Source organism: Muntiacus reevesi, chromosome 1 (genome assembly GCF_963930625.1).
Source record: "Muntiacus reevesi chromosome 1, mMunRee1.1, whole genome shotgun sequence".
NCBI classification, from domain to species: domain Eukaryota; kingdom Metazoa; phylum Chordata; class Mammalia; order Artiodactyla; family Cervidae; genus Muntiacus; species Muntiacus reevesi.
Window position 1 is genome coordinate 834,830 of NC_089249.1, and position 12,803 is coordinate 847,632.

Sequence of the window (12,803 nt, forward strand, 5' to 3'; positions counted from 1 at the left end):
GACTCCAGATTTTACCCCAGGGGGACATTCCCGATATGCTGAGCGGGGCTGGGAGATTGGGTCACATGGGTGGTTTCAGCCTGATCAGGCCCAAATAATACTCCTTGATTCTCAGGTTTAAAACATTACTAACTCCTTACATAAGAGCGCCCATTTTGGAAAAGATAATCTAGAAATCTTGCTAAGCCTATTCTCGCCCATCCCCAGTTAGCTAAGGTTGTTAAACAAGTCACACAAAATTGTGACACCTGTCTAAAAAATAACCCAAAAACCAGACCTCCTCTAATTACACCTGTCCAACATCGGGGATCATACCCAGGAGCGAACTGGCAATGCCGCTCCGCATTTAGAATTTACAGCCATGCCCAAGACCCAAGGGTTTTCTTACTTGCGAGTCTTTTTTGACACATTCACAGGATGGATCGAAGCGTTCCCTACTGAGACTGAGAGAGCTACAGAAGTCTGTAAAGTTCTGCTGAAAGAGATAGTGCCTAGGTTTGGGCTGCCTCGGTCACTTCAGAGTGACAACGGGCCCTCACTTACAGCCATGATACCCCAGAACCTAGCCGCATGCTTAGGCAGAAAATACCAGCTCCGCTCATCCTGGAGGCCTCAAGCTTCAGGAAAGGTAGAGAGAGCCAACCAGACTCTTAAAAGGGCTCTGGCTAAGCTATGTCAGAAACACATAATAAGTGGACACATATGCTGCCCATAGCCCTCATGAGGCTACGGACATCCCCCAAACGGCCACTATTGTTAAGTCCTTATGAAATGATGTATGGACGACCATTCTTAACTTCTGATTTGTTTCTTGACGAGGATGCCAATACACTCTTAAAACATATAATTGAACTGGAAAGGTTTCAGCAAGAACTCCAACGGTATGGAGAACAAACCACAGGAAGACTTGAAAAATCCCCAGGTAAAGCCAGGGGATCAAGTATCAGTAAAGACCTGGCAAGAAAAAGGGAGTCCAAACCAGCTGTCCGAGAAATGGACAGGGCCATATCAGGTTGTTCTAGTGACTTCAACTGCTGTAAAAGTGAAGGGTCTATCTGCCTGGGTCCACAATTCTAGAATAAAACCCTATGGCCTACAGGAGGGGGAGACAGAAACTGAGACTCCAAAGCCAGAGGACAGCTATTCCTGTGAACCTGTTAAAGATCTCAGGCTCTTGTTCAAGCAGAACCCCATCAATCCTGCCTCAGATAAGTAAAAAGCATCATATGATGTTCTTCCTCTTTCTAATCATATCTCCCCGTATGGCTATTGATCTCTCCCTAAACGAGGCATGTTCACTTGCAAACCACACTGCTTCTCAACTCAACCTAAGCAGCCCGGGCTGCATCTGCATTAATGACAAAGGTTGGGGGTATGTCCAACCCATCCCAGGGTATCAATATCAAAGGCCCACACTTCCAGCCGAGCTATGGGCTGTTACTCAGCGCCCCCATGTGGTCGTAATATGGCCTTTTGGGAAAAGGGGGAAGAAAAACTTCATGTCTTGGTACCAGCAACAACTGTCTCTATTTACCCCCTGGATGACATCTGCAATCCCACCTGAGCCCTTATTTTCTCTCATGACTAACATCCCCCAAGTGACCTTCCCTATCTCTCTAAAAAGCCACTCCCTAACAGGGGTTTCAGTGAGAAATCTAGACGACTCACAATGTGGGGTGACCGTCACTGTTGAAACTGATGGAAAAAACCGGGACAGGCCCTGCAGCTGGGAGACCAGCCGACGCCACCCCCGGCCAACACGTGCCTGGCCTGGCCCGGGGCGCTTCCCGGACCTCGAGCGGCCTGGCGAGGCTGCGGGAGGTCTGGCGGGTTTGGGGAGGGGCGTGGCTTGAGCGGGGAGGACGACTAGTGCCCCCCCACCCCCCGCCCCCCACCATCCCGTTCGCTGCTCAGGGTCACGTGGCTCCAGAAGAGCGGGGCGTCGGCCCAGGGCCGCGGTCCCCGGAGACACTTGCGGGCTTAGGGGCAGCCCAGCCGGGGCCCCAGGCGCCCATTCTGCCGTCTGTGCAAACCCCCTGGAGTGCCTCAGGCCCGCCCTGTCCCCAAACCGAGGCCCGCCCTGCCCCCACGCCACGGGCCCAGCACAGGTCCTTCCTGAGAGAGCGGATGAGCGACAGCCAGGCACACGGACAGGCACTCGCACGCACCCATGCCAGTTGAAACAGAGGCAGAAAGAGTCGAGGGTTCAGAGAGAGACTGGAAGACAGCGTGTGGGCAGGGGGGGCCTCGGGCAGGATGCCGGGCAGCTGCAGAGACCACCCGGAAATGAGCAGCCAAAGCGATGGGGGCGGGGGGAGGCCACTGAGCAGCGGCGGGCCTGGAGAGGCCCAGGGTGGGAGGACACCTGAGATCTTCGCGCTCCGCGCCCCGCCCCCCACCCCCCAACCCCCTGCACGCATGCCAAGCCGGGGCGCTCTGACACTACCTTCTCTGGAGTTTTGTCACTTGAATTTCTCTCCCTCTGCTCAACTGAGTGATGACACTGTATTGAACAGCTAGGTCATTTCCAAATAAATTAAGCTTAGTGTTTCACAGGACACCCGGACATGTATGGAGAGACCAGCACGGATGCATGGACACCAACCTTGGTAACTGGACAACCAATGGGAAATTACTGTCTGACTCAGGAGAGAGAAAGAAACCCGAACAGATGGAATGAAATGAACAGAAACACAGGCTTTGCAACTCACACCCTAATTCAATTACCAGAAAATAAACAACACTATAACCATTTTAGAAAAACAATAGACCTCTCTATGACCTTTGGTCGGGTGAGGAGTTCAAACACACAGCAAAAGAAAGCCAACTTTTCCAAGTCGTGAATATGTTAGTTCACACATTGACTTTTACATTGAAATGTGTAACAAATAAACTTAAAATCATTGACTCACTACATAAGCATGGAAGAATTTTAAATATAAAATATGTTCTATAGTATTCAGGAAGCACTTGGCACATCTCTAAGTGTATCAGACCCAAAACTGGAACGTAGTGGAAGAGTCAGGATAGTCTAAAAATGAATCCCTAACTAAAAGGAACACAGAGGATTACTGTAGATAAAAAAGTTTAAAGAAGAGAAGCTAGAAATCAGTCAATAAATGTCTTAGGTGTTAGCTTAGAGTGACTAGCCTCTGCGTGACTCTTTAAATTTTTCATGTTTGCAGCTTCCAAATTTTCCATGGTGAGAATAATACTTTCGCCTCCAAACCAGTGTGACTTGGGGACACAAAGGTAGAAGTCGATAATTTTCTTTGCCTATGTCTGAATATTTACAGTCAGAGGTAGAAAAGGAGGAGTCTGTCCCTTGTCTAGATGAGGTCAATCCCCAGGTGTGGGATGTCTCCAGCCCTGGATTAGCCATAAATGTTCCACCAGTAAAGATTTCTCTGAGACCAAATGCTCCCTAGCCCTGGAAAAGACAATATCCCTTAAAACCAGTAGCTCTTGAGGGTCTTAAACCATTAGTTAACATGCCAATGTATAACAAAACCCACTGAAATTTTGTAAAGTGATTGGCCTCCAACTAATAAAATAATATTTAAAAAAAAAAAAAAAAAAACAAATACCGAGATACTGGAACTCGAATCAGCTGTGAGTCCCCCTGCAACACCCCAATCTTGCCCGTTCAAAAACCAGATGGATCTTACCGATTCGTCCAGGATCTAAGAGCTGTTAATGAAGCTGTGGTTGCCATCCACCCCATAGTCCCAAACCCATATACCCTCCTATCCCAAGTCCCAGGAAATGCCAAGTACTTCTCAGTCTTGGACCTTCAAGGTGCTTTCTTTTGCATTCCTCTCCATCCTGAATCCCAAAACTCTTTGCTTTTGAGTGGCGGGACTTGGAAACAAGAGAGACCATACAACTCTCGACTGGACTCGACTACCCCAAGGGTTTAGGGACAGCCCTCTTAAATTCGGGACTTCCTCGGGGAGAGAACAAAGGGAATTAACTTTAACAAACAGTAGTCTAATACAGTATGTGGATGACTTGCTCATAGCTAGCCCCGATTTTACCAGCTCTCAAATGGACACTATTTAAAACGCTAACTTTCCTGTATGAAAAGGGTTATCGAGTATCCCCCAGGTAGGCTCGGATTAGCTTAACCCAAGTAAAATACCTTGGATTTATAATTACGGAGAGAAAAAGAATGCCTGACCCCGAGGGGAGATCCCTCATCTTAAATACCCCGTAACCCCAAACAAAACAACAGGTTAGGGGATTTTTAGGAAGGACCGGGTTTTGCAGGATCTGGATTCCTAATTATGGCAATCTGGCCAGACCCCTATATGAAAATTTAAAGGGGAAAGAGGAAGAGCCACTCGACTGGCATGAGACCTGCAAGGTGGCCTTTAATGCCCTAAAAGAGTCCATCACTACAGCCCCAGCTTTAGGCCTCCCCAACCTGGAGAAGCCTTTTAGACTCTATGTTTCTGGAAGGACAGGAACTGCTCTTGGGGTGTTAGAGCAGATGATGGGGCCCGTATTACAACCTGTGGCTTATCTCTCAAAATAACTAGATGAGGTGGCCAGAGGGTGGCCAACTTGCCTCCGGGCAGAAGCAGTCACCGCTATTATGGTTAAGGAGGCATCTAAGCTGACCCTGGGTCAGCCCACCACAGTGTATACGCCTCACCGGGTGCAAGCAGTCTTGGAAACGAAAGGGGACAGGTGGATGACAGGGGGAAGGATCACCCAATACCAAGCCCTCCTCCTTGACACTCCAGAAATAAAGTTGAGGGTCTGCTAGACTTTAAATCCAGCAACCTTACTGCTAGATCCCCCTACCTCCTCTCTGGATCACCAATGCATACAAATCACAGACGCGTTATAGTTTTCTCGCCGGGACCTATCAGAGACACTTTATCTGACCCAGAGGAAAACTGGCACACAGATGGCAGCAATTTTGTAGAAAAGGGAGAGAGGAAAGCAGGATATGCTGTAGTGAGCCTGGAAGAAACTAAGGAAAGTGGGTCTCTTCCCCCAGACACCTCAGCCCAGAAAGCTGAACTTTTTGCCCTGACAAGAGCTTTGGAGTTAGGAGAAGGAAAGAGGATTAATGTGTGTATGGACTCTAAGTATGCTTTCCTCATTCTGCATGCCCGTGCAGCAATTTGGAAAGAAAGAGGGATGCTCAGTGCCCGAAGCTCTGCTATTAAACACAAAGAGCTCATTCTCAGACTCCTAGAGGCAGTCAAACTTCCTGCAAAATTAGCTGTCATCCACTGCAAGAGTCATCAAAAGGGGCAAGATAAAGAGGCTCAGGGAAATAGGAAAGCTGATCAAGAGGCAGGACGAGCTGCCGGGGAAGCTACCTCTGCCACTGCTATCTGCCCCCTTTTCTCCAAGGAAACCCTGACTCCAGATTTTACCCCAGGGGGACATTCCCGATATGCTGAGCGGGGCTGGGAGATTGGGTCACATGGGTGGTTTCAGCCTCATCAGTCCCAAATAATACTCCCTGATTCTCAGGTTTAAAGCATTACTAACACCTTACATAAGAGCGCCCATTTTGGAAAAGATAATCTGGAAATCTTGCTTAAGCCTATTCTCTCCCATCCCCAGTTAGCTAAGGTTGTTAAACAGGTCACACAAAATTGTGACACCTGTCTAAAAAATAACCCAAAAACCAGACCTCCTCTAATTACACCTGTCCAACATCGGGGATCATACCCAGGAGCGGACTGGCAATGCCGCTCCGCATTTAGAATTTACAGCCATGCCCAAGACCCAAGGGTTTTCTTACTTGCTAGTCTTTATTGACACATTCACAGGATGGATCGAAGCGTTCCCTACTGAGACTGAGAGAGCTACAGAAGTCTGTAAAGCTCTGCTGAAGGAGATAGTGCCTAGGTTTGGGCTGCCTCGGTCACTTCAGAGTGACAACGGGCCCTCACTTACAGACACGATACCCCAGAACCTAGTCGCATGCTTAGGCATAAAATACCAGCTCCGCTCATCCTGGGGGCCTCAAGCTTCAGGAAAGGTAGAGAGAGCCAACCAGACACTTAAAAGGGCTCTGGCTAAGCTATGTCAGAAACACATACTAAGTGGACACATATGCTGCCCATAGCCCTCATGAGGCTACGGACATCCCCCAAACGGCCACTATTGTTAAGTCCTTATGAAATGATGTATGGACGACCATTCTTAGCTTCTGATTTGTTTCTTGACGAGGATGCCAATACACTCTTAAAACATATAATTGACCTGGGAAGGTTTCAGCAAGAACTCCCACGGTATGGAGAACAAACCACAGGATGACTTGAAAAATTCCCAGGTAAAGCCAGGGGATCAAGTATCAGTAAAGACCTGGCAAGAAAAAGGGAGTCCAAACCAGCTGTCCGAGAAATTGACAGGGCCATATCAGGTTGTTCTAGTGACTTCAACTGCTGTAAAAGTGAAGGGTCTATCTGCCTGGGTCCACAATTCTAGAATAAAACCCTATGGCCTACAGGAGGGGGAGACAGAAACTGAGACTCCAAAGCCAGAGGACAGCTATTCCTGTGAACCTGTTGATGATCTCAGGCTCTTGTTCAAGCAGAACCCCATCAATCCTGCCTAAGATAAGTAAAATGCATCATATGATGTTCTTCCTCTTTCTAATCATATCTCCCTGTATGGCTATTGATCTCTCCTTAAACGAAGCATGTTCACTTGCAAACCACACTGCTTCTCAACTCAACCTAACCAGCCCGGACTGCATCTGCATTAATGACAAAGGTTGGGGGTATGTCCAACCCATCCCAGGGTATCACTATCAAAGGCCCACCCTTCCAGCCGAGCTATGGGCTGTTACTCAGCGCCCCCATGTGGTCGTAATATGGCCTTTTGGGGAAAGGGGGAAAAAAAACTTCATGTCTTGGTACCAGCAACAACTGTCTCTATTTACCCCCTGGATGACATCTGCAATCCCACCTGAGCCCTTATTTTCTCTCATGACTAACCTCTCCCAAGTGACCTTCCCTATCTCTCTAAAAAGCCACTCCCTAACAGGGGTTTCAGTGAGAAATCTAGACGACTCACAATGTGGGGTAACCGTCACTGTTGAAACTGATGGGAAAAACCGGGACAGGCCCTGCAGCTGGGAGACCAGCCGACGCCACCCCCGGCCAGTACGGGCCTGGCCCGGCCCGGGGCGCTTCCCGGACCCCGAGCGGCCTGGCGAGGCTGTGGGAACTCTGGCGGGGGTTGGGGAGGGGGGTGGCTTGAGCGGGGAGGATGTCTCGGTGCCCCCCCACCCCCCGCCCCCCACCATCCCGTTCACTGCTCAGGGTCACGTGGCTCCGGAGGAGCAGGTCGTCGGCCCGGGGCCGCGGCCCCAGAGCCTCCTGTGGGCTTAGGGGCAGCCCAGCCGATGCCCCAGGCGCCCATCCTGCCGTCTGTGCAAACCCCCTGGAGTGCCTCAGCCCCGCCCTGTCCCCAAACCGAGGCCCGCCCTGCCCCCACGCCACGGGCCCAGCACAGGACATTCCTGAGAGAGCGGACGAGCGACAGCCAGGCACACGGACAGGCACTCGCACGCACCCACGCCAGGTGAGACAGAGGCAGAAAGATTCGAGGGTTCAGAGAGAGACTGGAAGACAGCATGTGGGCAGGGGGGGCCTCGGGCAGGATGCCGGGCAGCTGCAGAGACCACCCGGAAATGAGCAGCCAAAGCGATGGGGGCGCGGGGAGGCCACTGAGCAGCGGCGGACCTGGAGAGGCCCATGGTCGGAGGACACCTGAGACCTCCGCGCTCCGCGCACCGCCCCCCTCCCCCCAACCCCCTGCACGCATGCCACGCCGGGGCGCTCTGACACTAGCTTCTCTGGAGTTTTGTCACTTTTATTTCTCTCCCTCTGCTCAACTGAGTGATGACAGTGTATTGAACAGCTAGGTCATTTCCAAATAAATTTAGCTTAGTGTTTCACAGGACACCCGGACATGTATGGAAAGACCAGCATGGATGCATGGACACCAACCTTGGTAACTGGGCAACCAATGGGAAATTACTGTCTGACTCAGGAGAGAGAAAGAAACCCGAACAGATGGAATGAAATGAACAGAAACACAGGCTTTGCAACTCACACCCTAATTCAATTACCAGAAAATAAACAACACTATAACCATTTTTGAAAAACTATAGACCTCTCCATGACCTTTGGTCGGGTGAGGAGTTCAAACTCACAGCAAAAAAAAGCCAACTTTTCCAAGTCGTGAATATGTTAGTTCACACATTCACTTTTACATTGAAATGTGTAACAAATAAACTTAAAATCATTGACTCACTACATAAGCATGGAAGTATTTTAAACATAAAATATATTCTATAGTATTCAGGAAGCAATTGGCACATCTGTAAGTGTATCAGATCCAAAACTGGAACGTAGTGGAAGAGTCAGGATTGTCTAAAAATGAATCCTTAACTAAAAGGAACACACAGGATTACTGTAGATAAAAAAGGTTAAAGAAGAGAAGCTAGAAATCAGTCAATAAATGTCTTAGGGGTTAGCTTAGAGTGACTAGCCTCTGCGTGACTCTTTAAATTTTTCATGTTTGCAGCTTCCAAATTTTCCATGGTGAGAATAATACTTTCGCCTCCAAACCAGAGTGACTTGGGGACACAAAGGTAGAAGTCGATAATTTTCTTTGCCTATGTCTGAATATTTACAGTCAGAGGTAGAAAAGGAGGAGTCTGTCCCTTGTCTAGATGATGTCAATCCCCAGGTGTGGGATGTCTCCAGCCCTGGTTTAGCGATCAATGATCCACCAGTAAAGATTTCTCTGAGACCAAATGCTCCCTAGCCCTGGAAAAGACAATATCCCTTAAAACCAGAAGCTCTTGAGGGTCTTAGACCATTAGTTAACAAATACCGAGATATTGGAACTCGAATCAGCTGTGAGTCCCCCTGCAACACCCCAATCTTAACCGTTCAAAAACCAGATGGATCTTACCGATTCGTCCAGGATCTAAGAGCTGTTAATGAAGCTGTGGTTCCCATCCACCCCATAGTCCCAAACCCATATACCCCCCTATCCCAAGTCCCAGGAAATGCCAAGTATTTCTCACTCTTGGTCCTTCAAGGTGCTTTCTTTTGCATTCCTCTCCATCCTGAATCCCAAAAACTCTTTGCTTTTGAGTGGCGGGACTTGGAAACAAGAGAGACCATACAACTCTCGACTGGACTCGACTACCCCAAGGGTTTAGGGACAGCCCTCATATCTTCGGGACTTCCTCGGGGAGAGAACTAAGGGAAATAATTTTAACAAACAGTAGTCTAATACAGTATGTGGATGACTTGCTCATAGCTAGGCCAGATTTTACCAGCTCTCAAATGGACACTATTTAAAACGCTAACTTTCCTGTATGAAAAGGGTTATCGAGTATCGCCCAAGTAGGCTCAGATTAGCTTAACCCAAGTAAAATACCTTGGATTTATATTTATGGAGAGAAAAAGAATACCTGACCCCGAGGGGAGATCCCTCATCTTAAATACCCCGTACCCCCAAACAAAGCAACAGCTTAGGGGATTTTTAGGAAGGACCGTGTTTTGCAGGATCTGGATTCCTAATTATTGCAATCTGGCCAGACCACTATATGAAAATTTAAGGGGGAAAGAGGAAGAGCCACTCGACTGGCATGAGACCTGCAAGGTGGCCTTTAATGCCCTAAAAGAGTCCATCACTACAGCCCCAGCTTTAGGCCTCCCCAACCTGGAGAAGCCTTTTAGACTCTATGTTTCTGGAAGGACAGGAACTGCTCTTGGGGTGTTAGAGCAGATGATGGGGCCCGTATTACAACCTGTGGCTTATCTCTCAAAATAACTAGATGAGGTGGCCAGAGGGTGGCCCACTTGCCTCCGGGCAGTAGCAGCCACCGCTCTTATGGTTAAGGAGGCATCTAAGCTGACCCTGGGTCAGCCCACCACAGTGTATACGCCTCACCGGGTGCAAGCAGTCTTGGAAACGAAATGGGACAGATGGATGACAGGGGGAAGGATCACCCAATAACAAGCCCTCCTCCTTGACACTCCAGAAATAAAGTTGAGGGTCTGCCAGACTTTAAATCCAGCAACCTTACTGCCAGATCCCCCTACCTCCCCTCTGGATCACCAATGCATACAAATCACAGACGAGTTATACTCTTCTCGCCGGGACCTATCAGAGACACCTTTATCAGACCCAGAGGAAAACTGGCACACAGATGGCAGCAGTTTTGTAGAAAAGGGAGAGAGGAAAGCAGGATATGCTGTAGTGAGCCTGGAAGAAACTAAGGAAAGTGGATCTCTTCCCCCAGAAACCTCAGCCCAGAAAGCTGAACTTTTTGCCCTGACAAGAGCTTTGGAGTTAGGAGAAGGAAAGAGGATTAATGTGTGTATGGACTCTAAGTATGCTTTCCTCATTCTGCATGTCCGTGCAGCAATTTGGAAAGAAAGAGGGATGCTCAGTGCCCGAAGCTCTGCTATTAAACACAAAGAGCTCATTCTCAGGCTCCTGGAGGCAGTCAAACTTCCTGCAAAATTAGCTGTCATCCACTGCAAGAGTCACCAAACGGGGCAAGAAAAAGAGGCTCAGGGAAATAGGAAAGCTGATCAAGAGGCAGGACGAGCTGCCGGGGAAGCTACCTCTGCCAATGCTATCTGCCCCCTTTTCCCCAAGGAAACCCTGAGTCCAGATTTTACCCCAGGGTGACATTCCCGGTATGCTGAGCGGGGCTGGGAGATTGGGTCACATGGGTGGTTTCAGCCTGATCAGGCCCAAATAATACTCCCTGATTCTCAGGTTTAAAACATAACTAACTCCTTACATAAGAGCGACCATTTTGGAAAAGAAAATCTAGAAACCTTGCTTAAGCCTATTCTCTCCCATCCCCAGTTAGCTAAGGTTGTTAAACAGGTCACACAAAATTGTGACACCTGTCTAAAAAATAACCCAAAAACCAGACCTCCTTTAATTACACCTGTCCATCATCGGGGATCATACCCAGGAGTGGACTGGCAAGTAGAATTTACAGGCATGCCCAAGACCCAAGGGTTTTCTTACTTGCTAGTCTTTATTGACACATTCACAGGATGGATCGAAGCATTCCCTACTGAGACTGAGAGAGCTCCAGAAGTATGTAAAGCTCTGCTGAAGGAGATAGTGCCTAGGTTTGGGCTGCCTCGGTCACTTCAGAGTGACAACGGGCCCTCACTTACAGACACGATACCCCAGAACCTAGTCGCATGCTTAGGCATAAAATACCAGCTCCGCTCATCCTGGGGGCCTCAAGCTTCAGGAAAGGTAGAGAGAGCCAACCAGACTCTTAAAAGGGCTCTGGCTAAGCTATGTCAGAAACACATAATAAGTGGACACATATGCTGCCCATAGCCCTCATGAGGCTACGGACATCCCCCAAACGGCCACTATTGTTAAGTCCTTATGAAATGATGTATGGACGACCATTCTTAACTTCTGATTTGTTTCTTGACGAGGATGCCAATGCACTCTTAAAACATATAATTGACCTGGGAAGGTTTCAGCAATAACTCCCACGGTATGGAGAACAAACCACAGGATGACTTGAAAAATCCCCAGGTAAAGCCAGGGGATCAAGTATCAGTAAAGACCTGGCAAGAAAAAGGGAGTCCAAACCAGCTGTCCGAGAAATGGACAGGGCCATATCAGGTTGTTCTAGTGACTTCAACTGCTGTAAAAGTGAAGGGTCTATCTGCCTGGGTCCACAATTCTAGAATAAAACCCTATGGCCTACAGGAGGGGGAGACAGAAACTGAGACTCCAAAGCCAGAGGACAGCTATTCCTGTGAACCTGTTGATGATCTCAGGCTCTTGTTCAAGCAGAACCCCATCAATCCTGCCTAAGATAAGTAAAATGCATCATATGATGTTCTTCCTCTTTCTAATCATATCTCCCTGTATGGCTATTGATCTCTCCTTAAACGAAGCATGTTCACTTGCAAACCACACTGCTTCTCAACCCAACCTAACCAGCCCGGACTGCATCTGCATTAATGACAAAGTTGGGGGTATGTCCAACCCATCCCAGGGTATCACTATCAAAGGCCCACCCTTCCAGCCGAGCTATGGGCTGTTACTCAGCGCCCCCATGTGGTCGTAATATGGCCTTTTGGGGAAAGGGGGAAAAAAAACTTCATGTCTTGGTACCAGCAACAACTGTCTCTATTTACCCCCTGGATGACATCTGCAATCCCACCTGAGCCCTTATTTTCTCTCATGACTAACCTCTCCCAAGTGACCTTCCCTATCTCTGTAAAAAGCCACTCCCTAACAGGGGTTTCAGTGAGAAATCTAGACGACTCACAATGTGGGGTGACCGTCACTGTTGAAACTGATGGGAAAAACCGGGACAGGCCCTGCAGCTGGGAGACCAGCCGACGCCACCCCCGGCCAGCACGCGCCTGGCCCGGCCCGGGGCGCTTCCCGGACCCCGAGCGGCCTGGCGAGGCTGCGGGAGCTCTGGCGGGGGTTGGGGAGGGGGGGTGGCTTGAACGGGGAGGACATCTGGGTGCCCCCACACCCCCCGCCCCCCACCATCCCGTTCGCTGCTCAGGGTCACGTGGATCCAGACGAGCGGGGCGTCGGCCCGGGGCCGCGGTCCCCAGAGCCTCCTGCGTGCTTAGGGGCAGCCCAGCCGATGCCCCAGGCGCCCATCCTGCCGGCTGTGCAAACCCCCTGGAGTGCCTCAGCCCCGCCCTGTCCCCAAACCGAGGCCCGCCCTGCCCCCAGGCCACGGGCCCAGCACAGGACCTTCCTGAGAGAGCGGACGAGCGACAGCCAGG